The following is an 18,731-nucleotide window of genomic DNA, read 5'->3' as shown; positions in this document are numbered from 1 at the left end:
AACGTAATAGTTACTGATTTTTTTATGGCACAACGGTGAATGTTTTAATGTTAAAAAAAAAAAATTTCACATCAAACTCAGCATTTTAAAAGTCCCCGGAATAATAAAACTGGACTTCAACAGCTCTGGCTTTAACTGGCTCATTAATCTTCATCAATGAAGGCATGAACAAGATGTTTGCAACACAAAAATCATGCAAAACTTGCTGGTTGGAACTTGATCAGGATCACTTGGCAGAACAATAACCCAAAATACACTGACATGGAGTTATTTAAAACCTGAAAACCATCAAATCCCTGGCTGGCTGGCCAACTTAGAAACCGATCTAAATGTTTTAACACAGTCATGAAGTTTGTTTACCCACAAAAAAAAAAAAAATTCTACTGAGAGTCTTTCGCGATGAAGCCTATGAATCACAGGCTTTAGAATAGCATCACAAACAGAGAACATACTATAATATATATATCACACACTACTGTACAAAAGTCGTAGGCCCCCTATTTTTTTTTTCACAAAAACTTTATTATAGATTTCTATTTTATGCCTTCTACATTACTGAGTCAGTACAAAAACATTTCAGGAGTTCTGAACGTTCGTTTTCCAGCACAAAATTAAATCTTACAGGAAAAGAAAAAAGTTTGTATCTGAGCATCACATTACATAAGAGAGCACTTTTCAGATTAAAAAAAGAAAAAAACACAATGAAGGCTACTGGGTTTTGGTGCAAAATTAAACTGCATATCACAGGTAAATTCAGGAGCAAGCTCAATGTAATTCTTTTATTTTATATTAAACTTTCGTCAAATATCTGTAATATTCTGCATTCTCTGCAATTTTTTTACCTTGCACAATACCAGAAAAATTCAACTGAAATCGAGCCATTTGAGGCGAACTGGTCCGCCTCTGAAAAAACTTGGCATTTGGATTTCCTGGGAAACATTGATTTTCGTGACGTCACGTGCGGGACGCCTCTCTCTGAATCGTACATCAGTGCTGGTTTGTTTATGAGAAAACGACCTGGTGGTTTTCTGCAAATTTCTTCAACTTTATCGCGTAATTATTAAAATGGTTAACAGATGTATTGTAGGAGGGTGTAGCAACACCAATCTTCATGGGATTAGTACTCATCGTTTCCCAAAAGACCGGACAATGAGAGAGAAATGGGAGCGCTTGGTCTACACAGGCTGTGCACTGAAACCGTGCAAAGCTTGCGCAGCCTGCTGGCGCTTCCGCAGGTAACGTCACGAATCTGGCTCCAGACTCCCTTGGGATTTTTCCAGACGCGTTTTATTTTATTTTTTTCTTTTCTGCTGTAGACAGATGGCCTTGTGCAAAATTACCCTTCTGGATGAGTGTGTAAAGGGACATACTTTCATATTAAAAAAAAAAAACGAAATTGGTCCAGAATATGCCCTTTAAGAAGCGAGTGTGACAGTCAAAGTGTCCAGAAGAACTGTGGCTGGTTCTATAAGATGCTCAGTAAAACCTACAGCTCATTTCCTTATAAAACTGCACTCATTGTACCCAATACTATTTTTTTAAAAGCAAAGGGTCGTCTCACACCAAATATTGACTTTGTTTCATTTATTATGGCTTACTGCTGTTTATAGTATTTTTTTAAATGCTAAAACATTTCATTTCATAATTTTAAGCCATTTTTGGTCTAAGGCATTTCTTTACGTGCTTAAGACTTTTGCACAGTACTGTACATTTTACACAAATATAAAAAGATTTCCAACATTTATAGACCTATGTATTTGTAAATAGCCAGCTTGCAAAAAATAACCCTAAAACTTCAACATGACCATACAGTAAATCTGTTAAACATCTGTGAAATATTTTAGAACAGCAGTGATTTGTTTTCTGCCTCTAATAAAACCGTGCTTCGTCTTCTTCCGCTTTTCACCATTCTATTTGTATCCCTGCGGTTCAAATGAACAGTGGCTGAAATGCTGGGAAATTTCTCCAGAATGAATCTTTAATATTACTCCAGTCCAATCTAGTCAACAGTCTCTTTCAATTAAATAGCTTGAAATGTGGAACACTCAATAAAATCTTTATTGCAAAGCTAAAATTAATTCAATAATAATAATTATTATTATTATTGTCAGTACTTTTTAAGGCTTTTTCACTGAAATGGTTAGAAATGGCTCGGCTCAGTACAGAACCCACAGTCCTCCACGTTGCTGCCATTTCCATGGCTATACGAGCCGTGCTGTACTCAAGTACCTGTGCTAATTCAGTTACCTTTCTTGCTCAGGTACCATGTGAGCTCATCATTCATTGATAATGGCTGGGCTCTCTGTAGATTACATTACTCATTTGTTTATATTTTGGGATATAGAACACATTAAAGTGCATATCACGGGTAAATTCAGGAGCAAGATCAATGTAATTCTCCTATTTTATATTAAACTTTGGTCAAATATCTGTAACATTTTGCATTCTCTGTAATTTTTTTACGTTGCGCAATACCAGAAAAATTCAGTTGAAATCAAGCCATTTGAGGTGAATTGGTCCGCCTCCGAAAAAACCTGGCATTTGGATTTCCCGGGAAACACTGATTTTCGTGACGTCACCTGCGGGACGCCTCCCTCTGAATCCTACGTCAGTGCTGGTTTATTTATGAGAAAACGACCTGGTGGTTTTCTGCAAATTTCTTCAACGTTATCACGTAATTATTAAAATGGTTAACAGATGTATCGTAGTAGGAGGGTGTAGCAACACCAATCTTGATGGGATTAGTACTCATCGTTTTCCAAAAGACCGGACAATGAGAGGGAAATGGGAGCGCTTGGTCTACACAGGCTGTGCACTGAAACCGTGCAAAGCTCGATCAGCCTGCTGGCGCTTCCGCAGGTGACGTCACGAATCTGGCTCCAGACTCCCTTGGGATTTTTCCAGGCGCATTTTGTCATTTTTTTTTCTGTAGACAGATGGCCTTGTGCAAAATTACCCTTCTGGATGAGTGTGTAAAGGGACATACTTTCATATTTAAAAAAAAAAAACCCACACACCACACACGAAATTGGTCCAGAATATGCCCTTTAAGCTCATTAGAAAATCTTGCGAACAGGTGCAAACAAAAATAACTGCAGGAGTGGGCAGGACTTTCTGTGGACGTATAGTTCAACATAAATTTTCTTACCTTGTTCATGAACACAGGAGGAAAACAGACAAATCCCCAACACTGCAAAATGGCAACTCGAGCAATGAGGCAAGAAACCTGGCTGACAGGAATCACAACCTTGCCTTAGAAAAACGGGTTTTCTATGTAGTGGCTCATGAAGTTTTCCCCATGACTGCAATCACAAATTAAACGTCTAACTTTTATGTAGCCTCATTCTGAAGGAGGGTGATAAAACATCAGTGTTCAAAATGAAGATAGGTGTTGAACATGCAAAACACTGGGACCTTATGAACCAATGACGGACAGATAGACAGACAGAAATTCTGAAGCCACCACAGGTTTAGCGCCCCTACTGGCTGGCTGCAGTAGAACGTGTAGCACGGCCCATCCCCAGGAGTTTCATTAGCTATATTTACATTCACACATCTTTTACATGTGAATTAATTACGATCAGCGAGTCTGAACGGACCATTTACTGTACATGAAAGCGATCAGATTGGTGAGCATCCCAAGGATTACAATCAGAATAAAATTTGACATGTGCACAATCCTGCATAGCTGCCTTACTCTTTTCTGTAAAAGATGAACATGGCGAGTATTTTAGCCAAACTGATTGAAGCAATTGGAAAGAAATCTTCTCCTCGTAGAAGTGCTGACCAGGAGAAGGCGAACACAAGATAATTTGTTTCCAAATGCCGTCCTGTACGGAGCCATAACTTTGCCGCCTATTCTAAATTACTAGAACATTTATTTTGGCACAATTGCCCCCCCCCCCAAGAGTAATTCCATTTAATTCTTTAATTGAACATAAGTCAAAAGTAAACATTGGTCTTTCAACAACAGAAATCTTGGTACAATCGTGCAATACTTCCAGGAACAGCATGTGACGTTATGCACACTGCTACCGTGAGACTGCAAAACACAACACCTCACTGCACAAAGGCCTATAGAATATGCGCAGAAGGCAATCCACTCGAGTGGTTACACTGCTATTATTTTCTGATCAAACAGATTATCAGAGGTCTACACCACCTCTTTCATTCAGATTAAATTCTCAATCAGAATGGAGTATTTCATCATAAGAGCAAGCTTAAATCCAATTATTAAATGGATTAATAATAAAGGGTCCATGTAAATGTTGCCAATTCCAGAATAGCTTATTTTCCATTTCACTTTTCTGTTCTAAACGATCTTTCCATCTATAGCATCAAATTTGAACAGTTCATTTCTCTCGGTGTTCATAATGGCACACTTTTTATTCCCAGAAATTAGTTAAAAAAAAAAAAAGCCATTCTACTACATCGTGAGAAGGCATTGGTAAAGTTGGGAATAAAGTGATTTACAGCCTTGGCTGGACCTTGGTTTTGGGAGAAGGGGACGGGCCTGCCAAATGAGTAGGTGTACCTGAAGTGGACTCTTGTCTCTACTGTGCAAACTCTGGCTCCAAAATTGACGAGGTATTTTTGCTTTGCTTCTATAGAATGGAAGGGCATGTAGCCACATGTTACTTTTGTTATCCCACTGGCATATAATTCCGGGGGGGGGGGGGGGGGGGGGGGCAGCTATCACTCTGCCCATCCATCCGTCTGTAAACATTTTAGTTTTCAGAACATAACTCAAAAACTTAGGAATTTTTTCACGAAACCTGACAGTTATGTTACATGACTACAGGAGTTGTGCCTTTTGGCATTTCTGTGATTTTTATTTTTTTCCATGGCAACTAATTCAACTTAGGAAAATTTGGAGTGGGGTTTTATGGGGGGGGGGGGGGGGGGGGGGGGCTAGGTCATCTCTTGATGACTTTAACTATGGTGTTTTTTTTTTTTTTTTAATTGTCAGAAACTAATGCTGCATTCACATTGTCTGAAGTCCTCAGCTATTTAACAGTTATTCCACAAAATTGAGTCGTACATGAGCTGATAGCTGACGAGGCACGTAGCACCGAGTTGGCTATAAGCCATGTACGACGAGATTGAGTGGAATAACTGTTTTATTCTATCCACATTCACTGGATTTTGAGCAATAGAGCTTTTTTTATTTTCATTTTTTGCAAATTCAATAAACAAACAAACAAACAAACAAACAAACCTTTATACAAAATCTCATCTCATTATCTGTAGCCGCTTTATCCTTCTACAGGGTCGCAGGCAAGCTGGAGCCTATCCCAGCTGACTACGGGCGAAAGGCGGGGTACACCCTGGACAAGTCGCCAGGTCATCACAGGGCTGACACATAGACACAGACAACCATTCACACTCACATTCACACCTACGGTCAATTTAGAGTCACCAGTTAACCTAACCTGCATGTCTTTGGACTGTGGGGGAAACCGGAGCACCCGGAGGAAACCCACGCGGACACGGGGAGAACATGCAAACTCCACACAGAAAGGCCCTCGCCGGCCCCGGGGCTCGAACCCAGGACCTTCTTGCTGTGAGGCGACAGCGCTAACCACTACACCACCGTGCCGCCCCACCTTTAGACAAAATGTCCAACAAATTTTAATTTAGAATTTAAACAAACTGGTGAAAGGACAGTAGAATTTGTGAAAACTGTTATAATTCTTGAAAAATTAATAAATAAATAAAATACGTTCTTACCATCAAATACTTTCATCCCATATTTTGTTGCGGTTATGTTTGGGGGGTTTTTGTTTTCGAGTAGAGTTTTTATTTTGTCCTCGGTTGGTTCAGCAACATGATTCACCATTTTGTTTTTCTCTACCCACAATATAGGAGCTGATATCCTAGTAGTAGAGTAGCCAATCAGAACTTGCAATTGCTCATATCCAGTGAATGTGGACAGAAAACAAATGCATTATTTCAGAACGCATTAGTTCAACTATGAATAATTTAGTTACTTATTTGTTTTTCTTTAACTTAATGGGATCCTGCAGCGGATTTACATTTAAACTTATGTTAAGTGAAAGTATTCGTACATTTCAACAGTCACACATTCATTTTCAGAGACCAAATAATGTTCTAGATAAATAAATTATGAAAATACCAGATGGGCCTCCTGCAGAAATGACGTATTCGATGACGTGGCGTAGTGGAAGCTTGGAGCAACTCGGCTGTTTATATCCTCTGCTTACATTGTGGTTTTGCAAGTAGACTTCAAATGAATCATCGAATGAGATGCTTTCATCTCCCAACAAAGAACACTGGATAATCTTGTCTTTGAAGACAAATGTCTCTGTCTGGACTTCAACACTGACTGGTTCATCTGTTTGCACAGCAATATCCCTCTTTAAGAGAGTAAAATGTTTCAGATAAGAGAGCAATTCTCTAGCCCTGTGATGACCTGGCGACTTGTCCAGGGTGTACCCCGCCTTTCGCCCGTAGTCAGCTGGGATAGGCTCCAGCTTGCCTGCGACCCTGTAGAACAGGATAAAGCGGCTAGAGATAATGAGATGAGATGAGTAATTCTCTTATCTGGAGTATAGTCGACCGTATAGTCGAATGCTCCGTCTCTTAATCTGTCAGTGATTGTTCTTTAACATCGTTGTTTTCCTTGTTACCCGCATTTTCTTCCAGTATTACACTGAAGAGCCTACAACGCATCAGAATACCGATTACAGTTCACCAGGTAAGACACCGATAACATACCAGGGACGGATCAAAACCGATGCACGTGCATTGGTCAGAAATGTGTGCGTACCACTTGGCATCGGTCAAGGGGCGTTTGTTTACTTTACCACTAGCAGGCTACATGGGCTATAGCCATGCTCAACCAACAGACCAATGCTTCAGGATCCACCTGTGGTAAGCGGTGACGCTTACCTGACCTAATTACCTGTATTCTCACGATGCTTTGTATAGCATGACCGGAGAAAGAATCTAGGTCAAACCAATAAAATGCTTCAGAAAGAGGTCGAAATTCGCCACGAATAGTGGGCCAAGCCACAGTCGTAGCAGGCTGAGCCTGGGCTGTTTCGAAAGGTCTTTGGGGGGAGGGAGGTGCCTGTAAAGTTTGTCAGGACTAGGACTTTTGGTGGTCGAGTTATGAATTTTTAAATCCTCGCACATGCACACGGCTTCGGGGCGAATAGCAGGCCGAGCCGCAGTCGTAGCGGGCCGTGGCTGCACTCTTCGGAAAGGGGTCGGTGTGCTCTACGCCCCTGTAAAAATCCATAGCGATCTGGTAAAATTTATGAAAATGTTCTGCAAATGTGCATCTGTCAGATTCTTGGGCTGGATCCATCCCTGTATACGACAAAGAACCGCAGTAGAACAAAGTCGAAACTAATCTCCCGGTGTTGTTGTCCCTGTTGCCACTCAACACTGCAGCAGTGGACTTTTGAAGCGGAACGATGGGCAAATATTGTTGGCACGGCATAGTCTTATCTCGCTTTTTATTCTCGAAACCCCCATGAATCTTGCTTTTAATTCCGTCGATTCATTAAAACAAGACGATTCAAAAGGTTCGGAGCATAAGTAGGGCACCGCAGGCAGATTGGTTTGAGGTCTTCCGATGGCATGAACCCATTTTTTGCGAATAGTCTGACGATTCTGGCCAGGTAAATGGTGAAAAGTTCTTCTCGTCCTTCTTTTTAGCGTCATTTTGGCATTTATATGTTGTGCAATGAGGCATGCTTATTTAAAAAAAAAAAAAAAAAACACTATAAATTCAGTAAAAACACTTGTAAAACTACCAAAACGACGATGTAAGCAGAGGACATAAACAGCCGAGTTGCTCCAAGCTTCTACTACGCCACGTCATTGCATGCGCCATTTCCACAGGAGGTCGATCTGGTATTTTAATAAAAAAATTTTCTAGAACACTATTTGGTCTCTGAAAATGAACGTTTGACTGTTGAAAATGTACAAATACTTTTACTTAACGCAAGTTTAAATGTAAATCCGCTGGAGGATCCCTTTAAGTGTGTTAGATTTACAAAAAGGTCATGTAGTGCTGATTACATTACTGACTGACTTTGTTTAGTCTGTATGTTTAGTCTGTGTGTGCGCCTGCATAAATGTGTCTTTTTTATTATGTTTGTGCAAAGTATTTGGTATCAACAGACACAATGCTACACGTGATTTTGGTATCGTCACAAATCTAGCTATGATTGTCTGCCAGTGTTTTGAACCCTTCCTCTAATTCATTTTAAAATCACATCACCACAGTTTGAAACAGCAATTTAATGTTTCCCATTCATTCTGAAGTAATGTTCTGGATCCTTCATATATCTTTCTCCTGATCCAAGGAAAATCCTCCATCTTCAAAGGCAAATCCTGAAAGGCTTCCTTTTGGCTGTTTGCACCCTACATCGGATATCGTATAATGGAGCTGAAGATGAAAGTATTGGCACACTTTGCTGTGTTTGGGCGTGTGGGCAGCCACGAAGTGAAGGTTTGCTCATTTGTATGCTCACAAGTATTCTCACGCTCGTGCTTGGGTGCCCACACTCCCATTAAAACAAACTTGCTATGTCTTGTGCTTTTAGTTCACTCCAAAGAAAATCAGCATATTAGCATCAAATGAAAGATGGCTGGTTTCATTTCACATTTGCGGTGTTGCCTAGCCATGCTGTTCAGTCGAGAAGCACCATTTGAGAGACTCTCTTATATAATCTCTGACAGTGGAAATAAAGAAAACCACATTAGAAAACTCTTCAACTTGCCAATAGTCAAAGTGCAGCTTTAATTTAGTACAGACCAGTAATAAACATCTCTGTTGAAAGGTTCATACCCGGAGGCTATGATTCAGTTTCATCATCGTATTACAAGCTCAATATATGGCCAAGTCTGAACCTCCTTGAGGCAACCAGAGTTTGGGCTAACATATCCTGGTACTTAGCAGAATTCAACATGCCATCAATCTTCACAAGAACCCCAGAACCAGCTACAAAACAGCCCCAAAGCATCACCGATCCACCTCCATATACACATTATCCATCAGGTGCTTTTCCTTGTACGAAATCCCCTTTTCTCACCAAACATGCTGATAGTGTACATGAAAACTGCATTTTGGCTTCATCTTGACCACAACATACCGTGGCATCTGTACTCCAACTACACTAGCTCAAGTCCAGGTGCTGCCTTTTGGAAGATTTTCTCAGAAAGAAATCGAGTTTCTTTCTTGAAACATTTACAAAGAGCTTGTTGTTATGAAAGTGGAATGTAGCTTGAAACTTGACAACCACAAGAACCAACAACAAGAACTGTGTAATTCTAAAACTCTGATCTTTTGGTTCTTCACAATCCTCCACACTGTGTGGGCTCATAGGTCCAATTTCTGGTAAATTTCCAGTTTTTCAGACATATGAAGCTTTTTTCTTATGGTCCAGTCATGATTAATGGTATTTCTAACTGGTTATTTATTTTTATACCCATTACCCAATTTGTTTGTTGTGTGTTCAAAGTCCTTTTATTTTTCCCATACTAATGAGTGGCATGGGGATTTCATATGCATGCAACATCATATTTATACTCCAGGGAAACAGAACATGGTAAAAGGCAACACAAGTGCTTCTGTGGCTTGAGAGTGAATTGCATAGAACAATATTTTTTTCTGCATTCACTTAAAATATTCATTAAGTGTAAATTTTGCCATATGCTGTACATTTTGATAGAAAAACACCATTTTATTATAAAGCTGTAATTATTGGGTTCAATGTTTTTAATATAATGATCATAATTAAGGGTGCCAATAATTCCAGAAGACATTTGTAGGAAAGTTAGTATTCTACTGTAGATCACACGAAATATTAGCAACTCCTTGTGCTGTAGACTCTGAAGCCAATTTCTGAAGAAAAAGAAACCTTTTTTAATGTTCGCTCAGGCAGCTTGCGTCATTTCCTCCTGGATTCAACTTCAAGGTTCTCTCAGCTGCGGAGTCCCAGAATTACTGCCTGCCTCATTCAGTTATATGATGGCTCGGGATGCCATTTGTGTCATTTTACCCATATCTGTTTAAATTTCACCTACTGGGTCTTCTGCATGTGGGTGGATATAGAAAAGTGTGGAAGCAAAAATTCATTCATTCATACATACATGCATGCATGCATGCATGCATGCATGCATGCATGCATACAGTGGTGCTTGAAAGTTTGTGAACCCTTTAGAATGTTCTATATTTCTGCATAAATATGACCTAAAACATCATCAGATTTTCACATAAGTCCTAAAAGTAGATAAAGAGAACCCAGTTAAACAAATGAGACAAAAATATTGTACTTGGTCATTTATTTATTGAGGAAAATGATCCAGTATTACATATCTGTGAGTGGCAAAAGTATGTGAAACCTCTAGGATTAGCAGTTAATCTGAAGGTGAAATCAGAGTCAGGTGTTTTCTATCAATGGGATGACAATCAGGTGTGAGTGGGCACCCTGTTTTATTTAAAGTACAGGGATCTATCAAAGTCTGATCTTCACAACACGTTTGTGGAAGTGTATCATGGCACGAACAAAGGAGATTTCTGAGGACCTCAGAAAAAGCGTTGTTGAGGCTCATCAGGCTGGAAAAGGTTACAAAACCATCTCTAAAGAGTTTGGACTCCACCAATCCACAGTCAGACAGATTGTGTACAAATGGAGGAAATTCAAGACCATTGTTACCCTCCCCAGGAGTGGTCGACCAACAAAGATCACTCCAAGAGCAAGGTGTGTAATAGTCGACGAGGTCACAAAGGACCCCAGGGTAATTTCTAAATAACCGAAGGCCTCGCTCACATTGGCTAACATTAATGTTCATGAGTCCATCATCAGGAGAACACTGAACAACAATGGTGTGCATGGCAGGGTTGCAAGGAGAAAGCCACTGCTCTCCAAAAAGAAAATTGCTGTTCGCCTGCAGTTTGCTAAAGATCGCATGGACAAGCCAGAAGGCTATTGGAAAAATATTTTGTGGACAGATGAGACCAAAATAGAACTTTTTGGTTTAAATGAGAAGCTTTATGTTTGGAGAAAGGAAAACACTGCATTCCAGCATAAGAACCTTATCCCATCTGTGAAACATGGTGGTGGTAGCATCATGGTTTGGGCCTGTTTTGCTGCATCTGGGCTAGGACGGCTTGCCATCATTGATGGAACAATGAACTCTGAATTATACCAGCGAATTCTAAAGGAAAATGTCAGGACATCTGTCCATGAACTGAATCTCAAGAGAAGGTGGGTCATGCAGCAAGACAACGACCCTAAGCACACAAGTCGTTCTACCAAAGAATGGTTAAAGAAGAATAAAAAGTTAATGTTTTGGAATGGCCAAGTCAAAGTCCTGACCTTAATCCAATCGAAATGTTGTGGAAGGACCTGAAGCGAGCAGCTCATGTGAGGAAACCCACCAACATCCCAGTGTTGAAGCTGTTCTGTACAGAGGAACGGGCTAAAATTCCTCCAAGCCGGTGTGCAGGACTGATCAACAGTTACCGCAAACGTTTAGTTGCAGTTATTGCTGCACAAGGGGGTCACACCAGATACTGAAAGTAAAGGTTCACATACTTTTGCCACTCACAGATATGTAATATTGGATCATTTTCCTCAATAAATAAATGACCAAGTATAATATTTTTGTCTCGTTTGTTTAACTGGGTTCTCTTTATCTACTTTTAGGACTTGTGTGAAAATCTGCTGATGTTTTCGGTCATATTTATGCAGAAATATAGAAAATTCTAAAGGGTTCACAAACTTTCAAGCACCACTGTACATACAGTCAGGTTTATCCATAGGATGTTGTTCCAGAACTGTACAGGCGTTTTAATTTATTTTTGCCACCAGACTCCAGTTTGAACTTCCTGTTCTTCAATGATTTACATCTTGTGGAAAACCCCCTGTATTCACTCTGGTTAGGTTTTCTCTTGATTGTTGCCTTTGGCGCAGGTACTTGTACACCTACCTCCTGGAGGGTGTTCTTCATCCAGCCAAGTCTACTCGGTCATCCATCGCGGTTGTTTCTGAGTTCACCCAATGTGTTCTTTCTTTTTAAGAATGTGCCAAACAGTTGATTTGGCCCCACCTGATGTTTTTACTCTCTCTTTCATGGGTTTGTTTTGATTTTTCATGTTAATTATGATTTGCTTCACGGACTTCATATTGGGAGTTAACAGTGACAGTCCACATGCAACACCTGAAATTATCTCTAGACCTTTTATCTGCTTACTTGTAAGTGAAATAATGAGGGAATAAACACACACACACACACACACACACACACACACACACACCTGACTACAGAACAGCTAAGCAGCTAATTATCCAATTATTGTATGGTTGGCTTGTTTTCCTTGGCTGTTTGCTGACTGATGGTACTTCAACAGAATATTGTGTGTGTGTGTGTGTGTGTGTGTGTGTGTGTGTGAGAGAGAGAGAGAGATATACAGTGGTGCTTGAAAGTTTGTGAACCCTTTAGAATTTTCTATATTTCTGCATAAATATGACCTAAAACATCATCAGATTTTCACACAAGTCCTAAAAGTAGATAAAGAGAACCCAGTTAAACAAATGAGACAAAAATATTGTACTTGCTCATTTATTTATTGAGGAAAATGATCCAATATTACATATCTGTGAGTGGCAAAAGTATATGATCCTCTAGGATTAGCAGTTAATTTGAAGGTGAAATTAGAGTCAGATGTTTTCAATCAATGGGATGACAATCAGGTGTGAGTGGGCACCCTGTTTTATTTAAAGAACAGGGATCTATCAAAGTCTGATCCTCACAACACATGTTTGTGGAAGTGTATCATGGCACAAACAAAGGAGATTTCTGAGGACCTCAGAAAAAGCGTTGTTGATGCTCATCAGGCTGGAAAAGGTTACAAAACCATCTCTAAAGAGTTTGGACTCCACCAATCCACAGTCAGACAGACTGTGTACAAATGGAGGAATTCAAGACCATTGTTACCCTCCCCAGGAGTGGTCGACCAACAAAGATCACTCCAAGAGCAAGGCGTGCAGTAGTTGGCGAGGTCACAAAGGACCCCAGGGTAACTTCTAAGCAACTGAAGGCCTCTCTCACATTGGCTAATGTTAATGTTCATGAGTCCACCATCAGGAGAACACTGAACAACAATGGTGTGCATGGCAGGGCTGCAAGGAGAAAGCCACTGCTCTCCAAAAAGAACATTGCTGCTCATCTGCAGTTTGCTAAAGATCATGTGGACAAGCCAGAAGGCTATTGGAAAAATGTTTTGTGGACAGATGAGACCAAAATAGAACTTTTTGGTTTAAATGAGAAGCGTTATGTTTGGAGAAAGGAAAAACACTGCAGTCCAGCATAATAACCTTATCCCATCTGTGAAACATGGTGGTGGTAGTATCATGGTTTGGGCCTGTTTTGCTGCATCTGGGCCAGGACAGCTTGCCATCATTGATGGAGCAATGAATTCTGAATTATACCAGCGAATTCTAAAGGAAAATGTCAGGACATCTGTCCATGAACTCAATCTCAAGAGAAGGTGGGTCATGCAGCAAGACAACAACCCTAAGTACACAAGTCATTCTACCAAAGAATGGTTAAAGAAGAATAAAGTTAATGTTTTGGAATGGCCAAGTCAAAGTCCTGACCTTAATCCAATCGAAATGTTGTGGAAGGACCTGAAGCAAGCAGTTCATGTGAGGAAACCCACCAACATCCCAGAGTTGAAGCTGTTCTGAATGGAGGAATGGGCTAAAATTCCTCCAAGCCGGTGTGCAGGACTGATCAACAGTTACCGGAAACGTTTAGTTGCAGTTATTGCTGCACAAGGGGGTCACACCAGATACTGAAAGCAAAGGTTCACATACTTTTGCCACTCACAGATATGTACTATTGGATCATTTTCCTCAATAAATAAATGACCAAGTATAATATTTTTGTCTCAATTGTTTACCTGGGTTCTCTTTATCTACTTTTAGGACTTGTGTGAAAATCTGATGATGTTTTAGGTCATATTTATGCAGAAATATAGAAAATTCCAAAGGATTCACAAACTTTCAAGCACCACTATATATATATATATATATATATATATATATATATATATATATATATATATATATATATTTGTCAATTTTTAATATCCAATTAGCTAAATTAATACATTTACATATTTATTTTATATATATATATATATATATATATATATATATATATATATATATATATATATATATATATATATATGTGTGTGTTTTAAATTAACAAATGAAGAGCCATGTTATTATGGAAATGATGTTAAAGTAATTATTATTATTAATTACACTAAATGTTATTCTATCACATGTTCATTCGGGGCGGCACGGTGGTGTAGTGGTTAGCGCTGTCGCCTCACAGCAAGAAGGTCCAGGTTCGAGCCCCGTGGCCGGCGAGGGCCTTTCTGTGTGGAGTTTGCATGTTTTCCCCCTGTCCGCGTGGGTTTCCTCCGGGTGCTCCGGTTTCCCCCACAGTCCAAAGACATGCAAGTTAGGTTAACTGGTGACTCTAAACTGACCATAGGTGTGAGTGTAAATGGTTGTCTGTGTCAGCCCTGTGATGACCTGGCGACTTGTCCAGGGTGTACCCCGCCTTTTGCCCGTAGTCAGCTGGGATAGGCTCCAGCTTGCCTGTGACCCTGTAGAACAGGATAAAGTGGCTAGAGATAATGAGAATGAGATGTTTATTCGGCACTAGAACTTTCTTGTCTAGAAATTCAGCTCTTCTTGTACCTGACTTTTGCACTTGTACATCGCTCTGGATAAGCACATCTGCTAAATGCCTGCAATGTAATTTTTGATCCCTAAAAAAAATAAAAATAAAATAATGGGGGAACACCTCACATGTGAAAAGTGCCCTAATTCCTACACCATTCTCCTGATTTAGATTTGCATGTACATACCAAATTAAAGCTGAAAGTCTGCACTCATTCACTCTTTGATTTAGACAGATACAACAGCTACATCCAAGTCTTAACCTCATCATGCACTTAAGACATCCTATCAAAGACGCTTGAATGTGCTGTTGCTAACCAACTCTGCTCTTTTCTCTCACAGAACAACCTCCTGGATCCTCACCAGTCCAGCTTCCAAGCCGGTCACTCAACCAAGACTGTGCTTCTCCCCATCAATGAGGCACTTTATATAGCACATGCTGCCTGTCTCTCTTCTGTCATAATTCTCCTTGACCTTTCTGTTGCATCAGACACTGTTGATTACCCCATCCTCCGGTCATCTTTATCAGCTCTAGGGATCTGCGGGACAGCCCTAGACTTGTTTAAGTCCTACCTGTCCAGTCACTCTTTCCAGTTTACCCGGTTTGGTACTGTATCAGCACTACACCCACTTACCACTGGTGTCCCTCAAGGTTCAGTCCTTGGTCCGCTTCTCTTCTCCCTCTCTCAGGCCAATTATCTCTGCTCATGGTCTATCCTACCACTGCTATGCTGATGACAGCCAACTGTTTCTCTCTTTTCCTCCTTCTGGCACACAGATCTCTGCTTGCCCGCGTGACATCCAGAGCTGGATGGACAAGCATCACCTGAAGCTCAACCCAGAAGACGGAGGTAATCTACATTCCTGCTCCATCCTCTCTACCCCTGGACACCGTCATCTGCCTGGGGGACATCTCTAGGCCACCTTCACCCAGTGCAAAGAACCTAGGGGTTGTGTTCAACTACAAACTCTCCTCCTCAGCGAACAGTGACCTGGACGTGCAAATTTCTTCTCTACAACATCCGAAGGATCTGCCATTTTCTCATCACCTAGTCTACTCAGCTCCTGGTCCAAGTACTGATCCTCTCCCGCTTGGACTACTGCAATTCTCTTCTTGCTGTACCTTCCAGCTTCTGCCATCAGACCCCTACAGCTCATCCAGAATGCTGCAGCTCGCCTGCTCTACAACCTCCCTCATTCTTCTCATGTCACCCCTCTGCTTGCCGACCTGCACTGGCTACCTATCGCAGCTCATATCAAATTCAAGACGCTGGTGCTAGTTTACCAGGCTGTTAAGGGGTTAGGGCCAGCATACCTCCAGAGTCTGATCCATCCCTACACTCCGCTACTACTGATTGCCTGGCCCCTCCTCCTCTCCGTTCCTGCCCAGCCCGCTCAAGACTGCGGTCTGTCCTGGTTCCCCATTGGTAGAATGACCTTCCCATTGAGGTCAGAACTGCCAACTCCCTGACCACCTTCAAGCGCAGACTCACTTCTTCAGGCTGCACCTCTCTTCTGCTTCCCGGTCCACTGCGTTTCAGTAAACAGCCTGGTCTAGACTGTCTAACCTGGGGTTAGCCATTTGAGCTCTCTATTTACTTGTACTTTATATGGTTGGTTTGTTTCCTTGGCTGTTTGAGTATTGGTACTTCAGAATATTACACTAGGTATTGCCATCACTTGTTCAGTTGGCACTGGATCTCTCGAAGTTCAGCACCTGAATTTTGCACTCGGTGTACATCACTCTGGATAAGAGTGTGTGCTAAATGCCATGTAATGTAACACAAAAGGTTGTGCACCTGCACATTATCCAAATCAGCCAAATATATGGCACGAGCATAATGTCAAAGTCAAGTTTATTTGTATTGCGCTTTTAACAACAGGCATGTCGCAGAGCAGCTTTACACAAAAATTAATGACTTTAAACATGAGCTAATTTATCCCTTATTAATCTCTAATTTATTATTATAATGTATAAATCCATGAAGAAACAAAAAGAGCTTCATTTAAACTTCACATCCAACATCAGAAAGGGGGAAAATGTAATCTCCATGCCTCGGAATATGCCATGGTGCCACATGGGCTGGTTTGAGTTTTTCAGAACTTCTCATCTCCTGGGATTTTCATGCAAGGACAGTCTCTAGAGGTTACACATAATGGTGGAAAAGAAGAAGAAAAAAAAAATTCGACTGAGTGGCAGTTCTGCAGGTAGAATCACCTTGTTGATGCGAAAAGGTTAGAGGAAAATGACCAGACTGGTTCGAGCCCACAGAAAGGCTACAGTGTTTCCAACCAAGGTAACCTTAAAAGCATGTCAGATAGACAAAACGCTTCACAAGAGAAACACCCCAAAAGGACAGCCACAAAAATAATTCTATAAAAAGACACAGTCTTAATAGAAACTGTAGGTTGCAAACTTTTAAAAATCAATTTATGTCAAAGCTAGTCTGGCTAACGCGACAAAGCTCTACGAGCTATTGGTCTGGCCAAGATATTAAGCCCAACCGTTTCCCAGAGCCCGTGGTTGACCCGCCTCCCTGAAATGCCTCAGTTTGCTACTGGTCGAAGCCAGAAAAGGCTGTGACGAAGCTTAAACCAATCACATCACTCTTTCCTCTGACGTATGCGACACGACGGGGCTAACTGGTAGATTAAACTCTTACCAAAGCCGGTCGGGAGCAAGGCGAAAACGTCCTTCCTTTCAATAAATACCTCCAGGGCTGCTCTTTGCTCCGTTTTCAATGAGAACTTCCCGTTGAATGCTTTCAATACAGCATCTATGCGTAATAGATGCGGAAGCATGAATGAAGCGCTTCCGGCATAGATTCTGTAAACAATCTATGGCTTCCAGTCGCAGTTCTACTACGTCAGTGCCTTGAACACGCCTCTACCCAGGGCCGTTGGAGATGCTCAAAGTTGATTGGTTCCCGATTTTTCGGGAGCTTGGAAGAGCTGTAGATAGCTTGCCTGGCCAGACTAAGCTCGCAACAGGCCCTCGTGTTGCGTCACGCTTAGGATGGGCGGGCCCGGGCTATGTCAAAGCTGCCATGCAAAAAAAAAAAATCTTTCGTTTTAAAGGCTAATGTGCAAAGTTGCATAACTTGGTGTACAAAGCACAAAACCTGGACCTCTGAGCAACAGGAAAAGTAATATGTTCTCAAGAGTCAACTCATCATATTTCTATGAGTTGGAGAAAGCCAAAGAATGTCAACACACGTCTGCTGCCAACTGTTAGGTATGATTGGAGATCCACAATAGCAAAGGCAGCCATGTTATGCAAAATCATTATGTTCAATGATTGCTCTACATGGTTGTATAACAGCCAGCAAATATGAGGCAATTTTTCCAGGACCAGGTGCACAGTACGGCACAAACACTCTTTCCTGATGACGCGTCCATATAATTTGCTATAATTATGTAGGAGCATTTTGCTGAACCCCAGGATGAAGGAACGTACCTCCCATGGCCTTCTTAATCACCAGATTTAAACATTGCTGAAACTTTATGGCTCCCTTCATGGATCAAGACCGTGATGTAATCAAAGGATTTTAAAAAAATAAAAAATAAAATAAATAAAGAGACCTATAGTACCAGTCAAAAGTTGGGAGACACTTTTTAATCCAATGGTTTTTATTTATTTTTATTAATTAAAAGACAATTCATGTCTGAAAGTAATGACGGGCGGCACGGTGGTGTAGTAGTTAGCACTGTCACCTCACAGCAAGAAGGTCCGGGTTCAAGCCCCGTGGCTGGCGAGGGCCTTTCTGTGCGGAGTTTGCATGTTCTCACCGTGTCCGCGTGGGTTTCCTCCGGGTGCTCCGGTTTCCCCCACAGTCCAAAGACATGCAGGTTAGGTTAACTGGTGACTCTAAATTGAGCGTAGGTGTGAATGTGAGTGTGAATGGTTGTCTGTGTCTATGTGTCAGCCCTGTGATGACCTGGTGACTTGTCCAGGGTGTACCCTGCCTTTCACCCGTAGTCAGCTGGGAT

At 41.1% G+C, this 18,731-nt stretch overlaps 1 protein-coding gene across 3 annotated transcripts in view; it reads right to left on the bottom strand.

Annotated features, from left to right (window-relative positions):
- The window catches only part of bahd1 (bromo adjacent homology domain containing 1), a 146,539-nt gene that overhangs the window by 106,533 nt on the left and 21,275 nt on the right, over positions 1 to 18,731 (bottom strand). The window contains exon 1 of one of the 3 annotated variants that reach the window (XM_060934058.1): positions 3,149 to 3,212. The exons of the other annotated variants lie outside the window; for them this stretch is intronic. The gene's annotated coding sequence lies outside the window, so the exon portion shown is untranslated. Of the gene's footprint in view, positions 1 to 3,148; positions 3,213 to 18,731 lie in introns of those variants that run through there. 3 annotated transcript variants of the gene reach the window in all.

The sequence above is a fragment of the Neoarius graeffei genome, chromosome 11, assembly GCF_027579695.1.
Source record: "Neoarius graeffei isolate fNeoGra1 chromosome 11, fNeoGra1.pri, whole genome shotgun sequence".
Classification (NCBI taxonomy): Eukaryota; Metazoa; Chordata; class Actinopteri; order Siluriformes; family Ariidae; genus Neoarius; species Neoarius graeffei.
This window is presented reverse-complemented; position numbering and strand designations above follow the sequence as displayed.